General features: G+C 34.6%; 1 long non-coding RNA gene across 1 annotated transcript in view; it reads left to right on the top strand.

The window, feature by feature from the left end:
• LOC309667212 overlaps positions 1 to 8,664 on the top strand; it is a 69,549-nt gene extending 60,885 nt beyond the window's left edge. Inside the window, exon 3 of the long non-coding RNA XR_014267626.1 lies at positions 8,654 to 8,664. This is a non-coding gene — a long non-coding RNA (uncharacterized lncRNA). The remainder of the gene's footprint in view (positions 1 to 8,653) is intronic.
• The last annotated feature ends 7,498 nt before the right edge of the window (positions 8,665 to 16,162 follow it).

The following is a 16,162-nucleotide window of genomic DNA, read 5'->3' as shown; positions in this document are numbered from 1 at the left end:
ACACACACACATTTGTAGAACCTAATGAGGTATTAAGCAACCAGAATAGGAGTTTCAGGAAATGGGTTACTTGAAATTTAAACATTCATAGTTAGAACATTTCTAATAATGTTAAGACCCAGAATGTGGCCCTAGCAAGGGGTCACTGAAATAGAGGGAAAGTCATTAGGGAAGAGCAGATAAAGGAGCCGGCTGATGGACTTTGTTGGATAGGTTATTCACACTGGCTTTGAAATTACCTTTGGCATAGCTTTTTCAGTGTGTCCAACCACATTTATGATTTGACTGCATGTAAGCAGCCTCAAAGATGGGCCTGATGATTCCCATTCCTGGGATTTGTTTGGTGTTTCTTTGTGTGATCCCCTCCCACATTTAATAGAGTGGATCTTTAAACCACTGTGGTATTAAATTAAATTAAATTAAATTAAACTCATATTTTTCAAGGAGATTGACGGTAAAGAGGACCAAAGTGAAGAGAGCTTGAGGTTCAAAAGATTCTGGGAATTTGACACCTGAGGTGAGGCCATAAAGACACTTGGCGCTCATCTTTTTTCTCTTAGATCACTTGTTCTGAAGGAAGCTGCCATGTTGTGAGGATAGTCAGGCAGCCCTCTAGAGAGACCCACCTGAAAAAGAACTGAGGCCTTCTACCAAAACTAGGACTAGATTTCCAAGCATGAGATTGAGCTAACGTAGAATTGGATTCTTCAACACTAGCTGTCGAGTAGAGTACCATGTACTGGTTACCAATCCAGGGGGAGGACCATAAACACTTCTACCCATTGCATTTTGGTACCAGAATCACCAAGGAAAACACAACTCAGTCAGTAGTAGATGGAACAAAGTGCTGTTTACATACAGAAAAGACAGAGAAAGATTAGTTTTGTGCCACAGTGGAAGGACCCTCTCCCCTTCCCTAGAGGACAGATATAACAGTGGAGTTGGCCAAATGCCATATGAGGCACATGCTTTAAGCAGAAACAAAAGAGTACTCATTGACTGTGAAACAAGGAAAGATATTCCCACCAAAGTGATAAGCCTGTCATAAGCTGTGTGGGCTCTTTATATCTTGGTAAAGAAGTGTTCCAGGACCAAGGCCTATTCTTTAGGCAACTGAGGGAGATCAAAAAGACTGCATGCATGAGACTGCCTTTCCCAAACATAGCCAAAGCTTCAGATGGTTGCAATCCTGACCAACATCTTGACCGCAGCCTCATCAGAGATACTGAGTCAGAACAAAGTAGCTAAGCTACTGCAGGATTCCTGACACCTAGTAACCTGTAATGTAATATGTGTTTATTGTTATTTTAAGCCACCAAGTTTTGAAGTAATTTTTTATTCAGTGATAGATAACTATGAAAATTTCATTGAATAGTAGAGGAGAAAGCATATGATTGATCAAGGAGATTTAAAATTCCATGGATAACTATCACTTTCTAGGATCTGTGAAGAATTCTGTCTAAGGTAACTAGAAGAAGAGGATTCTCATGTCAGGAAGAGTAAGTGTTTTGTGATTCTATAAATCTGAAACAGTGGCCAAGGGAGACATTTTGTTACAACAGCTTGAAATTTTTTACAGCTTGAAATGATTGTGTGGTTATGATCTATCCTGCAGAATTAGGGACATGTGATCATTCCTTCCTCTGTGTGCTAAAATTGACAAAATCAGAGGAAAATCTTAGTTCACTGGTTAAGGCACCTTGGGTTCATTGTTATTAGGAGGTGGAATAAATTTCCGTTTATTTGTCTGTCCTTGTGGAACAATTTAGATTTATTTTTAAAATGTTAGTCTAGTTTTACATCTTGATTATTTAAATATTAAAGAAAATGACTTTGCACTTTACCAGTCTACCAGCAAGGAAAAATAATAGAGCTCAAGTTACTTGTCAGGAATATTAGCTTTGAGGTAACCATTAATCAGTTTTTTTTAAGTTTATACGAGAAAAATTATTTATGAATGGTCATCTGAGGATTCCTTCAGACTGATGTTTCTTTGCTGATTTGGGGGTCAGAAATGCTTTTGAAATCTAATCAATATTATACAGTTTCTTAAGAAAATATACTGATGCTTATACAAAATTTTGATTACAAATTTAGGTGTCAGGAACATTTAATGGCCTATTGAAAACTGATTTATAATTTCTGCTTCTGATAGTTTACGTTTAACCTTGTATTGAGCTAGTGTTTCCAAATATGACTGGAGTATTTGCTAAAAATGCAGCTCCCTGCAGTTTTTACCTCAGACCCAGTGTATCAGAATCTTCAAAAGAAGAGCCTGTAAATCTATATATTCTACTATATCCATGGTTATTCATGATTAGCAGAATTTTGGAAATACTAGGTGTGCCAGACTATCAAAAAACTGAGTACTCAGGCCATGACAATTCAATCCTTGATGTAAATTATTTAGGCATTATGGTGTCAGCCTATATCAGTAGACATTATAATATGAATTTTTATGAAGAGTGTTTGGGTGTGTCTAAGAGTGTATTATTGAATATATTTAAGTTGTTCTGCCAGTTACATTTTGTTAAAAAAAAATCCCAGACTTGGTGGCATAAAACAATGATCACTTTATTGTGTTTACTGATTTCTTGAGTCACAAATTTGGATATAAGCACAGTGGAGCTGGCTTGTCCCGGCTCCATGTCTGAGACTGTGTCTGGGAAGACCTAAATATTTGGGGAGACTCAAAAAGCTAATAGCTAGAAAGACCTGGAGACTTAGTCTCATCTACAGTGTCTGGTTTCATATGACTCAAAGAATGAGGTCTGCTAGAATATTGGCTCGAGTGTCCACATGAAATACCACTATGTGCCTTGGTGTTTCTCAGAGCATGGCAGTCTTAGGGTAGTCATGTGTATTGCATGGGAGCTCAGGGCTCCAAGAGGGAGCATTCCAACAAATGAGGCAGAGTTTGCATGGCTTCTTCTGACATAGCCTTAGAAAATCATGTGTCATTTTTTCTGCTGTATACTATTAGCTACAAGTAATTTACTAAGGCCAGGCTGTATTTAATGTTTGGGAAATCTGACCTCACCTTTTAATGTCTTAGCTGGAGGAGTGTCAAATGATTTGAGGCCATCTTTAAAACTAACAAAATGATATACCGAGTTAGAGTTTTCCAGAGAAAGAGAACTAATTGTGTGTGTGTGTGTGTGTGTGTGTGTGTCATATGACTTTGGTTGATAACACTGTATTGTATAATTGATATTTTAAAAGAAAAAGAAGACACTGTATGTGATGTTTAACATGTCACTTCACTGGCTATGAAGTGCCAAGATTAAACATTATTTCTTGATGTGTCTGTGAAGTTGTTTATGGATGAAATTAGCATTTGAATCAGTGAACTCAGTAAAGTAGACTGCCCTCCCTAATGTGGGTGGACATCAACCCAATTAATGCTTTAATTGAACAAAAGTTGGAGGAAAGACATTTTTGACCCTTTTTTCCTGCCTCACTGTCTGAGCTATCTCATGCCATCTTCTCTTGTCCTCGTGCTGGGATTTACAGCATTGGCTCATATGGGTCTCAGGCTTTTGGACTTGGACTGAATTATACCACTGTAATTCAGTTTACAGATAGCAGATAGTGGAACTTCTCAGCCTCCATAATCATGTGAGCCAGTTCCTCACAATAAATCTCCTAACAATATCAACAATCACATTAAATGGTTTAAATATTCCAGTTAAAAGGCAGAGATGATTAGTTGGATTTAACAGCCACATCCAACTATATGTTGCTTATGAGAAACTCACTTTAAAGATAAAGACATAAATAAATTAAAAGTAAAAGGAATGAGAAAACTATACCATGCTAATATTAATCCAAAGAAAGCTGAAGAGGCTATATTAATGTCAGTCAAAGTGGATTACAGAGAAAATAATATGACTTGAGATATAGAATGTCATCCCATAATTATAAAGTGGTCAGTATACCAAGAAGGCAGAATAATCCTAAATGTTTATGCATCTAATAAGAGAGTTTCAAAACATGTGAAGGGAAAATTGATAGAGCTGCAAAGAGAGAGAGGTAATTCCATGATTAAAGTCAGAGATTTCAGTACTCTCCTCTCAATAACTGAGAACTTAAGTAAACAGAAAATTAGAAAGAATAAAAACGATCAGAACAATACTATCAATGAAATCAACCTGATTGACAGATTTAGAATACTTTGTCCAAAACAACAGATTGCATATTGTGTTCAATTGTGCATGGAACATTTACCAAGATGAACTATAAAACAAGTCTCAATAAATCTAAAGGATTTAAATAATACAGACTATGTTCTCATACCAGAATGGAACTAAATTGGATACTAATAACAGATCTGGAAAGTTCCCAAATATTTGGAAGCTAAACAACATACTTCTAAATAACCTGGGGATCAAAAAGTAAATCAAAAGTAAAATCCAAAATATTTTGAACTGAATGAAAATAAAGTCACAGCATAACAGAATTTGCTGGCTGCCACAAAAGTGTTACATAGGGAGAAATTTACAGTTCTAAATGACTATAGTAGAAAACAAAGTCTCAAATACGTAACATCCACTTCTACCTTAAGAGATTAGGTGATTAAAAAAATAGATCAAATTAAATCCAATGTAAATGAAAGGAAATAATAAAGATCAGAGTGAAAATCAGAAAGTAGAAAACAGAAAAAAAGGTAAAAATTAATAAACCCAAAAGCTACATCTTTGAGGAAGTGGATAAAATTGATAACATCTATCCAGACTTATCAGGATAAAAGAGGAAGAAGAAACAGATTACGGAAGAAACAAGAAGATGCTATCATGACAGAATCAACAGATATTAAAAGGATAATAAAGAAACTTTGAAAGCAATGTTTTGCCAATAAGTCAAACAACTTAAGTGAAATGGACAGATTCCTTGAAAGAGAATAGTAATAAAACTTTCTCAACAAAAACCCGATAATCTGAATAGCCCTTTCATCCATGAAAGGCATCCTATTTAAGGTTAAAAGCCTTCCCACAGGGACAACTCCAGGTTTATATAGATTTACTGATGTATTCTATCAAACATGTAAGGAAGAAATAATATAAAATCTATACAAATTCTTTTAGAAATTGAAAAACAACATCATTAGTAATTAAGGAAGTGAACAATTACAATCAAAATGAGATACCACTTGCTATGGACTGAATGTGTTCTCCCTCCAAATTCATAAATTGAAACCTTAATCCCAATGTGTAGTGTATATTTAGGAGTGGGGCTTTTGGGAGGTAATTAGGCCATGAAGGGTAGCCCTGACGATGGGATCAGTGTCTTTATAAGAAGAGAGGAGAGAAATGGTTTCTCCCTTGGCCATGTGAAGATACAGCCAGAAAGTGGCCATCTGAAAAGCAGGAAAAGAATTTTCACCAGGAACCTAATTGGTTGGCACCTTGATCTTGGACATCCTAGCCTCCAAAACTGTGAGAAATAAATATTTATTGTTTAAGCCATCAGTCTATTGTGTTTGTTTTATCAATGTGAACTAAGATACCATTACACACAAAATAAAATGGCTAAAAGCAGAAACACTCACCATACTGGATGTTGGTGAGAGAGTGGAACTGTAATACTCTTTGAATTGATATTTAAAATGGCAGAACAGCTTTGGAAAACAGCCTGGCAGAGTTTCTTAAAATGTTACACATACACTTACTATATGATTCAGATATTCCACTCCAGGTATTAATACCCAAGAGAAATAAAAGAATATATTCATACAAAAACTTCTGCACAAATATTCATAGCAGCCATTTTTGTAAGAATCCAAAACTGGAAAAAAACAAATATTCATAAACAGGTGAATGTGTAAAGAAACTATGGTATATACATGTAGAGGAATACTCAACAGTATAAATGAAGGTGCTATCAATATACACAAACACATTATCATACTGAGTTAAAGTGGATAGATAAATAATAATACTGTGTGATTCCAACTATATAGAATTCTAGAAAATGAAAACTGATCTGTAGTGCTAGAAAGCTCATCAGTGTATGCCTGGGGATAGGATAAAACACATTGAGGGGCAAGGGTGAGAGATTACAAAGGGGCTTGAGGAAACTTCTGGACGATGGGTATGCTCATTATTTTCATTGTGATGAAGACCTAACGTGTATACTGGTTATTCTTTTCATGTACAGTGCTAACATTTTGTTCAGGGCTAATGCATTCTGTGTCAAGTCATGGATGACCTTATTTTCCCATCTGTAATGACAAAACAACTATACAGTTTGCCCTCCATGTCCACAGGTTCCACATCCACAGATTCAACTAATTGTGGGTCAAAAATATTTTGAAAAAAATCCAGGAAGTTCCAAAAAGCAAAATTTGAATCTTTAGTTCAGTAGCAATTGTTTCCATAGCATTTACAACTATTTACATAACATTTACATTGTTTTAGGTATTTAAGTAATCTAGAGATGATTTAAAGTATACAGGAAGTTACATGCATTTTATATAAGGGACTTGACATATATTTAATGACATTTTACACTAGTAGTGAATTTTTTGGCACTTGAAACAAGTTAGCTATAAAATTATGAATTATACATTTATATATGAGTGGAGCAACTTGAATATCTTTGGAATGGCCTAAAGTTGTGAAAAACATGTTAAATGAGTGGTTCTGAAGTCTCATTTGCCCAGTGAGAAGAGTTCTTTAATAGCTAGCTATTCAGTGATAATCATGTTCAAAATAATATGTTAATGGAATATTGGGTCTTATTATAATAATTTAGTGTTCATCAGGAATAAAAAATAGAATATTTGAAACTTAAAAATCTGTAATAACTCAATGATTATAGCATACTAACTTTCTAGAAATATATCAGAAAGTGCCAATAGAATTATTTGTTAACAAGCAAAAACTGATAAAAAGTAATTGGGAATGCTTTTCATTAAAAACATGGCGTTTTATCCATCCTGTGAATGTTTTTGTGGTTTTATTTTTTAGGCACTATAAAAAACATTTATTTTATCATTTTAATTTATTGACATGTCAAAAAGGAATATTGCATAACCGCTTTCAAAATCATGTTTAACACTCTGACCTAATGCATTATATGCTTGAGAATCATTCAGCTGCCAACACAATATTTAAAAAATTAAAAGTAATATAGGTGACTCAAAGGTAAAGGCATCTAATCTTCCTTTGGCTATAAAAAGAAGAAAGAATGCTAATTCTTGAAGATTGTTAGACTATGATCTGTTATCATTTAATAGGAAATATATCTGATACATTGATATTTTATGAAAAAATAAATTCTACGTGAAGAAATATTTCTTAGTAAAAGTCCTTCTGTTTTGGAATCAATTACTAAGATAATTTCTGATAAACTTGGGGCTATTTTGAGGGTTGATTGTCCACCATTTTTTCAATAAATGGTGGACAATAAATGACCAAAGTCATTATTTTAGAAGTTTCCATAACACCTCCTCATCTGAACTCATCCATTTCTGTTAATTATATTTACTTTCTTCTAGAAATGCAGTCTCAAAATGCAGAGTCCTGCTCCTTTTTGTTCAATTCTCTGTCTCCTGTTAGTGGCACATCACTGAGCTTGCCGTTTCCCTCACTTTGGGGTCACCCATATGCAGCCAATGTATTAGTCACACAGAATCAGGCCACTGCTGCCCATATGACTCCCTGCTTAAACCATTTAAATGCAAATTTCAGTATCTATGAGATAGTGTCCAAAATTCTCACTGGGATTAAGGCCTTCCAAAATCTTCTCTCTCGATATCATCAAGACCCTCAAAGGGTTCAGATCCCTGGCTAATGGCAGAAAAATCTCCCACTGACAAAATTATCTATCTCTGCTCCTTGCCTCATCTGCTCTCAGGAGGGCTGGTTTGAAGTGGTTGCTGTCTTTTCTCTTAGCAATTTTATGAAGGCTCCAGGACACCAATGGACTTTTGCTAACATGGATCCAATCTCAGTGAATGAACGATGTGAATCCCAAAAGACAATTCGAAGAAGACTTTTGCTGCCACTTAACCGAGACTGTCAACATTTGAGCTTCAGGGAACATTCTCACAGCTCCTTTTCCCAGTTCAACTCAACTAGTTCCATATTATCAAAGCATTCCTAATAATATTATCTATAAGATAAGGTTAGTCATAGATATTTATTAGAGCTTACTAAGTGTCAGGCTCTGTCCTTTGTATTCACATAAATTATTTTATTGAATCCTCTTAGTCTTTGAGTGAATTTCAATTATTATCTTTAAAGAAATAAGTTTTAGAAGTTTTAAGGAATATGTCCAAGATCACAAATCTAGGTAGTGATGGAACCAAGATAGGAATCTGTGTGTCAGATTCTCCTTTCTCCCCCACATTGTTCTATATAAATATTTCCATTGTATCATTCAATTTATTCCAAAGTGCATCAGGGAATATGTTGGAAAATATATAAGATGTAGTTACTCCCATAAAAACACAACCAACAAAAACTTTGACTAATGTTTTGGTATCATCTGTCTCTTCAGAAAAGCTTACCCCCAGATTACATTTAATTTAACCATGTAAGATGGAAAAAGGATAGGAATGCTCTAATTATAATGGTTTTTCACGTTCTCTTATTCCTTCACGCTCCCTCTGCTTGTGTGAGCATTACTATGGTTGTGCATTTTCCACCAGAAGCCATGAGTGAACTGAATACTCAAGCATGGATCTGGAATTAAGACGACTTTCCCTTCATTATTGCAAAAGAAGGTGCTTTAGCTGTAAAATGGATATGTAAATTCTTCTCAAGAACCGATCAGAAAAAAGACAGTGTAAATCTTTCTCAAGTAAGGGATAATTGTTTTTTCTTCATCGTGTTTCTTAAATCCATTTCCTTTTTATCTTTTCCATGACCACCACCATAAGTTTGAATTCTTATCTGTTGTCCAGATTATTTCACTGCCTCTTAATTGGTCTTCCATCTTTAGGCTTCCTTCAGTATTTTAAACAGTTTATCTTGCCACCCCCTCTTCCCAAATTTTCATGAGTCCTTATTATCTTCTCCTGGAGGGTAAAGGCTTTTAACATTTATTTTCCTCTCCAGACAAACAACACAAGAGAATTTCCATGCTTGTCCTTGTAAATATATTTTTTAAATTAAGATATGAATAAATGAATGAGTGAATAAAGTGTCTTACATGGTACAAAGATCACATATCAATTGCACATTTTACTTAATGGCACTTTTACATTTTTAAAATACTGTCCTCACTAATTTGAGGGAATCGGTCCAAATCTCCCTAGTGGATAAAATTTGAATTCTTGATGTATTTTCATGATATGTGGGCACTGTCATTACCTGCAACTGTGAGAGTCACATACCATGAGCACATTTGTGGACTTTTAAAACTATGTCCACAAATCTTTGGTAATAATCCCTTCCAAAAGGGGAGCCTAATCCACCTCCTTTCCCGAGTACATTGGACTTGGTGATGTTCTCCTGTTCTAATGAATAGAATATGGTGAAAGTGACTGGGTGACTTCTAAGGATGGAACAAAAAAGGCACTGTAGTTTTCTCCTTCCTCTCTGTCCTGGTTCAGTCAGCTTGGGAAAAGCCAGCTGCCATGTCATGAGGACACTCAAACAGCCCCCCTATAGAGAGAACCATGCAGTGGGAAACTGAGATCTCCAGGTAACAGCCTGTGAGGAACAGAGACTACCTGACAACATCCTTGTGAGTGAGCTTGGAAGCAGATTTTCCAGTGTTGCACAAGCCTTTAGATGACTGCAACCCCAGCCAACACCTTCACTGCAAAGTCACGAGAGATCCTAAAACAGAACCATCCAGCTAAGCTGCTCCTGCATTTTAAACCAGGGACATAATAAGAAAATGAATGTTTACTGTTTTAAGCCATTACATTTTGGAGTCATTTGTTACATAACAATAGACAATATTGCACTCCGGGTAGATTTTATTTTAAAATGAGAGTGTGGGAATATAAGGAATATTATCAGAAATAATTGATCTTGTATCCTCTCTATTTTTCTTCTACATGTAGAAATTAATAGCCATTATGTCAAGAACATAGCACTTTCCATGGTGTATTTGGAGTGCAAAGTTAGAAAATGCACCTCAGAATTAACATTATCATCATTCTTACAAAATAATATTAAAAATAAACTATTTGATAATAATATTTTTGTATTTGATGACTTTTATTAAGCCATGGAATAACATATCCCAGCTCTTAGGGACTCAGAGACTATAACATTCTGTTTGCCACACATACTCTGCTTATGGTATTTTCCTTCTTTCTTTCCTATATTTTTATAAAATTAACTATGTATTCCAAATTACTTATTCATTGTGGATTACATTTTCACAAACAAAACATATGTTTTGGTAGTGCATATGAAGTTGTATAGAATGGCTGTTTGATTAGTATTGCGGTTGTTTTGCAAAGCGCGTATTCAAGCTCAAAAGCTGCCCCTTTGTTCCTTTTTAAAATTAAGCTTAAATTAGATGTTATATTTTATTTTATATTGTACCAGGTAATGACAAAACAATTTCTTAGAATGTGGAAATATTTTTATAACTACCACAATAACTTTGTAAAGAGTGAGTAAAGCCATAAAATAAGATGAACTCTTCAGTCAATGTGCTGTTCTATGTGTTTATTTATAGAAATAGATATCAATTGTGGGCCCATATTACAAATACTTTTTGCCAGAATAATAAAACAAAATAACTAAGCTTTTTTTTAGAAAGGATGCAAATAAAAGGATTTTTATATCCTTTTCCAAAGCTCATTAAATAGAACAGAGATTTTTTTTTCATTCTTATTTTAGACAATTGCATTTATTCACCATCCTCTTACAGAAATGTGAATCTGACCAATAATATTCAAAAAAGAAAACTAATCAGTCTTACGGAGAGAGACAGCTTTGTCATTCTCCACTTCCATATCTACATTAGTTTGGTTTTAATTTGGTGTGGTTCTTCCATTTATCCAGGAACTGAGGCTTGCAATTTTTTTTTTTTTAACTTGTGAGGGAATTCTAAATATGTTTGCATGGCAAATAGAGGAATTGCAAGTTGTGTAGAGCAAGAAAAACCTCAACTATGGTAAAACTCCATCCTGTGTGCTGTAGGGTGACTATATACACATTTGTTTTATTGTTTTTAATTTGCATATCTTCTGTCTGTCCTTAAATTAGATGTGGGATCTTAATAATTTCACTTGAAACTCAAAGCCCAGATTTTGCTGTGTGAGGAAGTTTCTGAATAAGACATCAAGTTTCCAGCCATCAGAGAATAATTTATTGATACTTGTCAAAAGGAAGTATCAGTCTAACAGAAATGAAGACAAAAGGAATGCCTGATGAATTTTCTTTGAAGTGCCTTTTATAAAAGTCCTTGGTAATACATATTGATGAACTCCAAATTGTCTTGCCTGAAGGGAAAAGAAAGTAGACTGCTTTACACTGTCTTATAAATATTCATCAAAAGAACAAGACTTATGTTTCCAGGCGTGAGGTGAATGATTACGGTTGTATGATTGCCTTGGAATCTGGATAATTAGTAAAACAGCCGTTGACAGAGAATTTTAAACTTGGTATCTTGCCGGCACTTCATTTGGAGTCAGAGTTAAAGCTTCCTATACCAAAGGGAAGCAGTTTTTAGAGGGTGATGGATTGATACTATCAAGTTCTAGCCGTCAGTTGCTTCCATCGTTGGCTTATTTATTTGTTTAGCTGAAAATTTAAACAAAAATAATTGGTTTTGTTTTTTTTCACTTTTGTTTTATTTATTGCTTGGTAATTCATTTTGGTCTAATGAAACAGTACCACTTTCTGATTTGCTGGATCTGTGTCTTAATTACAACCCAAACGCTGCAGAGTGATGATAGAATTACTCTATCCAAACATCCAGGAAGAGTAGTTTTGTGTGGTTGGGTTTTTTTTTTGTGATATTGTTGTCATTTTGCTTGCCAAGACCCACTTTGGACTGAGCAATTAACCATGCATTTCTTTTGCTTATGGAGTCTATATGATTCAAGATCAAATTTGATTAAGTAAATATGGAATATTTGATGTATGGAGGAGAAGTAGCTCATATCAACAACCAGAAAAAAATACTATCACTCAAACTGGTTGTAAATTTCTCCCGACCCTTGTTTCATAAACTATCCTCTAACTAGTTAGGAGGAAAATATTCCATTCTTAAGAAACGTTATCCTTTAGAGTGTTTAGTACTTAAATGCAATTAAGCAAATATAATATCTTCTTTGAAGCAAATAGTTACTCGGCTTAAGCAACTGAACCTAATTAGGTCTGTTGAATGAAAGACATATTCAGCAAGTGTTTGAAGAATATTCATCTTGAGCAGAAATAAGCACCTGTGTTGCCATTACAGTTGGAGGAACACTCTATATTCTGCATCTACAAGTTGATATTTATATGAAGACCTAAATGTAAGGAAGTGAAGTTTAAATTGGTATGTGTCCAAGAGTAGAATGAGATAGAAGAACAACAACAAAAAAAGAATGACAGATTAAGCGACTCTCCTAGAAAATGTTTAGGTGTTTTCTTAAAACTCTGTGTTTTTTGTAAGGGAGCTTTGACTGCTATAAAGACCTTGGCCAGAAACATACAGAGAGTTTGAATCATCCTGCAGCTAAGAGCTGTGGTAAACACGGGGTAAGACAATGATGGTGATGAGGGCACTGGTGTTCTTGATAGTTTGGTAAGTAAAGTTAAATTTTCCAAAGCAAAGGAATCATCTTGCATTCACTCTCTCTTTTCTTTTTTCTTTTGAATCTTGCACTTTGTTTAACGTGCTGTATAATTCATCTCATTCCGAATCCATGAAAAATAGTTTGGAAAAAAAAGACTCTCATAAGGCATGTGGTGTCAGCAGTCTGGAACACTTAAGTTGGTCGTACAGAACACCTAGATGAATTCAATATGGAATAGAAACAAACCAAGAACAGCCTGTGAACAGAAGTGTCAGTGTCTCTGAGGGAATCGATTACTTTTCTCTTATTTCTGAGAAGCCACCACTGAGAGACATACCAAGTATCTATGATATCGTTTTTAGACGATTTTTCCAAGTCTCCAAGGAACAAATCTCCCTTTAAAATATAAATGAGGGATGGCAGGGAAATGAGTAGGACAGAAAAAAAGGAACTGACGGTAAAATATTTAAAACTTGGCTTTATTGGCCACATTAACCTGAAACTATGTAATGTCAAACACTGACTCACAGTGTGCAACCAGTGGTGCATTAAAGTGTTAGAGCTGAAATATTTCAGATGTCTAGATGCAGGGAAAGGCTACTGTCTAAAAATAACAACTACAATTAATATTTGGAAAATATGGGGGAGCACAGCGCTTACCGAAGCACAGCCCTGGTGGGACTTCTGTTAAGGCACTGTGTCCACTCAGGGTCCAACCAACCAGGTGAGACAGAATTTACAGGTGTCACTAGGCGGGCTTACAATGCAAGGAGAGTGACGGGTTATTTAACTTTACAGAACTTTCCCTGGTAGTGACTGAAGCCATATGTTCCGCTCAGTGATTCACTGAAGAAAATAATAAGCTTTAATTATATTTAGCGGTGATAGGAGGTGGGAGGTCTCAGATGAGGCCTGCATTCACAAGAGGTAGAGTATACATGGGCATAAAGCATGAAAAAAAAAAAAGATGTCCACACCCTCCCAGGGTCAAGTCGATTCCAACAAGTACAAATGTAAATTCAGTAAGTTATTATTTGTTTATCAGAAAAAAAAAAAAAAGAATGATAGAAACAACAAGCTGACACGGCAATAGTAAAGAGATATTTGTATTTCATACTTGTTGGAGTGAAAATTGATGCAGAGTGTTCAGGAAGTATAAAAATCCCTAAGGGGAAGGGACTTCCCTGGTGGTCAAGTGGCTAAAGACTTCACCTTCCAATGCAGGGGGTGCAGGTTCAATCCCTGGTCGGGGAGCTAAGGTCCCACATGCCTTGTGGCCCGAAAACCAAAACGTAAAACAGACGCAATATTGTAACAAATTCAATAAAGACTTTAGAAATGGTCCACATTAAAAAAAAATGTTAAAAAAAATCCCTAAGGGGAAAAAGAAAGCACACTCTTTGACAAAGAGAATTCACTGCTAGACATTTATCAAAAGAAAATTAATAGGAAATTATGTTAAAGTGCATATAGAAGAATGTCCATATGACAGTATTTAAATAGAAAAAGTACTAGAAACAACTCAGATGATTAATATTGGGAAACAGGTTCAATACATTGTGCTAAGTAATACAGCTGTATAATATTGAGCCATTAGGAAAATATTTCATAGTTTAAAAAAAATTTATATTTATATAAAAATCATATGTTAAAGGGGGATATATATGTATATGTTTAGCTTATCTATCTATCAGCTATTTATGTAGATGATTTTATGGGCCGAATTGAGTCCCCCAAGATTCATATGTTGAAGTCCTAACCCTCAATTCCTCAGAATGTAACTGTAAGGTAATTAAGGTAAAATGAGGTCATATGAATGGGTTCTTATAAGAGATTAGGACACACAAGTACTGAGGGAAGCTCTTGTGAAGACAGAGAGAAAAGGGCTTTCTGCATGCCACAGAGAGAAACCTCAGAAGAAACCAAACCCATCAACACCTTGATTTTGGATTTCTACCCCCCAAAGTTGTGAGGCTTTAAGCTACCAAGTCTGTGGTACTTTGTTATGGCAGCCAGAGGAAATTACTACAGATAGGTGTTAATCAACTTTTAAAAATAATAATCTTTAGATATTTTTTCTCTTGATAATATCTATTTTTATTTTTAGCATAAATGTATATTATTTATATAACTTAAAAATATATAGAAAATAGAAAAGGAAAAAAATGCCAGACTATCTTAGTTGTGAAACACTAGACATGTGGAAATCACTTCCTCTAAGAATTATATTAAGATTTAAGGATAAAACACTAAATGTATTGGATTGTTCACACACAACCTTGCCCAGAAGCTAACTTTTGTAAGTTTTTTGCTAAGGCTGTCATTTCTTGCTTCAAATGCAATCGAGCAATATCTCAATGTAAATAGTTTTAATTATAGTAACCATACCAGAGCTGACTAGCTGAAAATAAGTGGGAGGATACTTTTCTTGGAAAGATCCGAAGTCCCTAGTCAGTAGAAGCCTTGTGTTCTGGAACTTTTTTCCCCCATAGCATCTAGCAGAGTTCTAGACATGAAGTAATCCTTCATAAATACTTTTTGACTGACTTATTTCAAAAATGAGAGTGATGGACTGCTTCTCAATAATTTACTTTGCTTCAGCCCTTTACTAATTGATATAGGTGACCATTGTGGTAGGAATCTTGAGGTTCTTGAGTTTAAAAACCATCCTTCAAAAAACAGTATCAGGGGTATGTCATTTTTTCCCCTTAAAAATGAATAAAACCCAGAGTATATTGAGTCAGAGAATTTGCCCTAGAAATGTCAATATCAGATGTATGATAGTTAGAGAACAGGACATGGAGGTGACAGTCAAACTGGATTCAGCATGGTCATTTATCAAAAGTTTGGTCTGCCTTGTACGTAGTGCATTTTTTATTCTATAGGAGAATTCAAAGTAATCTCATCTTCTGAATCCAACACATTCTCTAAAATCCCTTCATGCATGTTAAAATTTAAAAGAATGTAGCTTTATCTATAAAGAAGGAATATGTAAACATGTTTCAAGTGAAAAATATCATAAATATTGAGGAAATACATCAGGGAGGCTTAGGTAAGATACTTCAGAGGAGGAAAATAATTTTCTTAACATGTGGTTGTTAATTTTAACGTAAGACTCTTGATAACACTATACAATTGTGTAGGACCTATTAGCTTTCTCTCTATATCGCATAACTGCTTTAGTTAATTATGTATGATATGGCTTAAGTTTTAGGTATATGCACATTAAACCCTGTGACAGTTTACTTCTAGAAATATATATATATATATATATATATATATATACACACACATATGTAAAATTTGGGGGAAATTTAATCTGTATAGGGGACCAGATGTTCCAATCTTATTTGGTTTTCAAAAATTCAGTCAATACTTAAAATTGTCATTATGTGAAAAAGATAAGAATTTGTGCTTTCTTCTGAGAAAATAAATGTAGAGAAATTTATTTTAAAACACAAATCG

The sequence above is a fragment of the Balaenoptera physalus genome (assembly GCF_965194825.1).
Source record: "Balaenoptera physalus genome assembly, chromosome: 9".
In the NCBI taxonomy this organism is placed as follows: Eukaryota; Metazoa; Chordata; class Mammalia; order Artiodactyla; family Balaenopteridae; genus Balaenoptera; species Balaenoptera physalus.
Note: the sequence above shows the minus strand (reverse complement) of the source record. Positions and strands in the feature narration are given on the sequence as shown.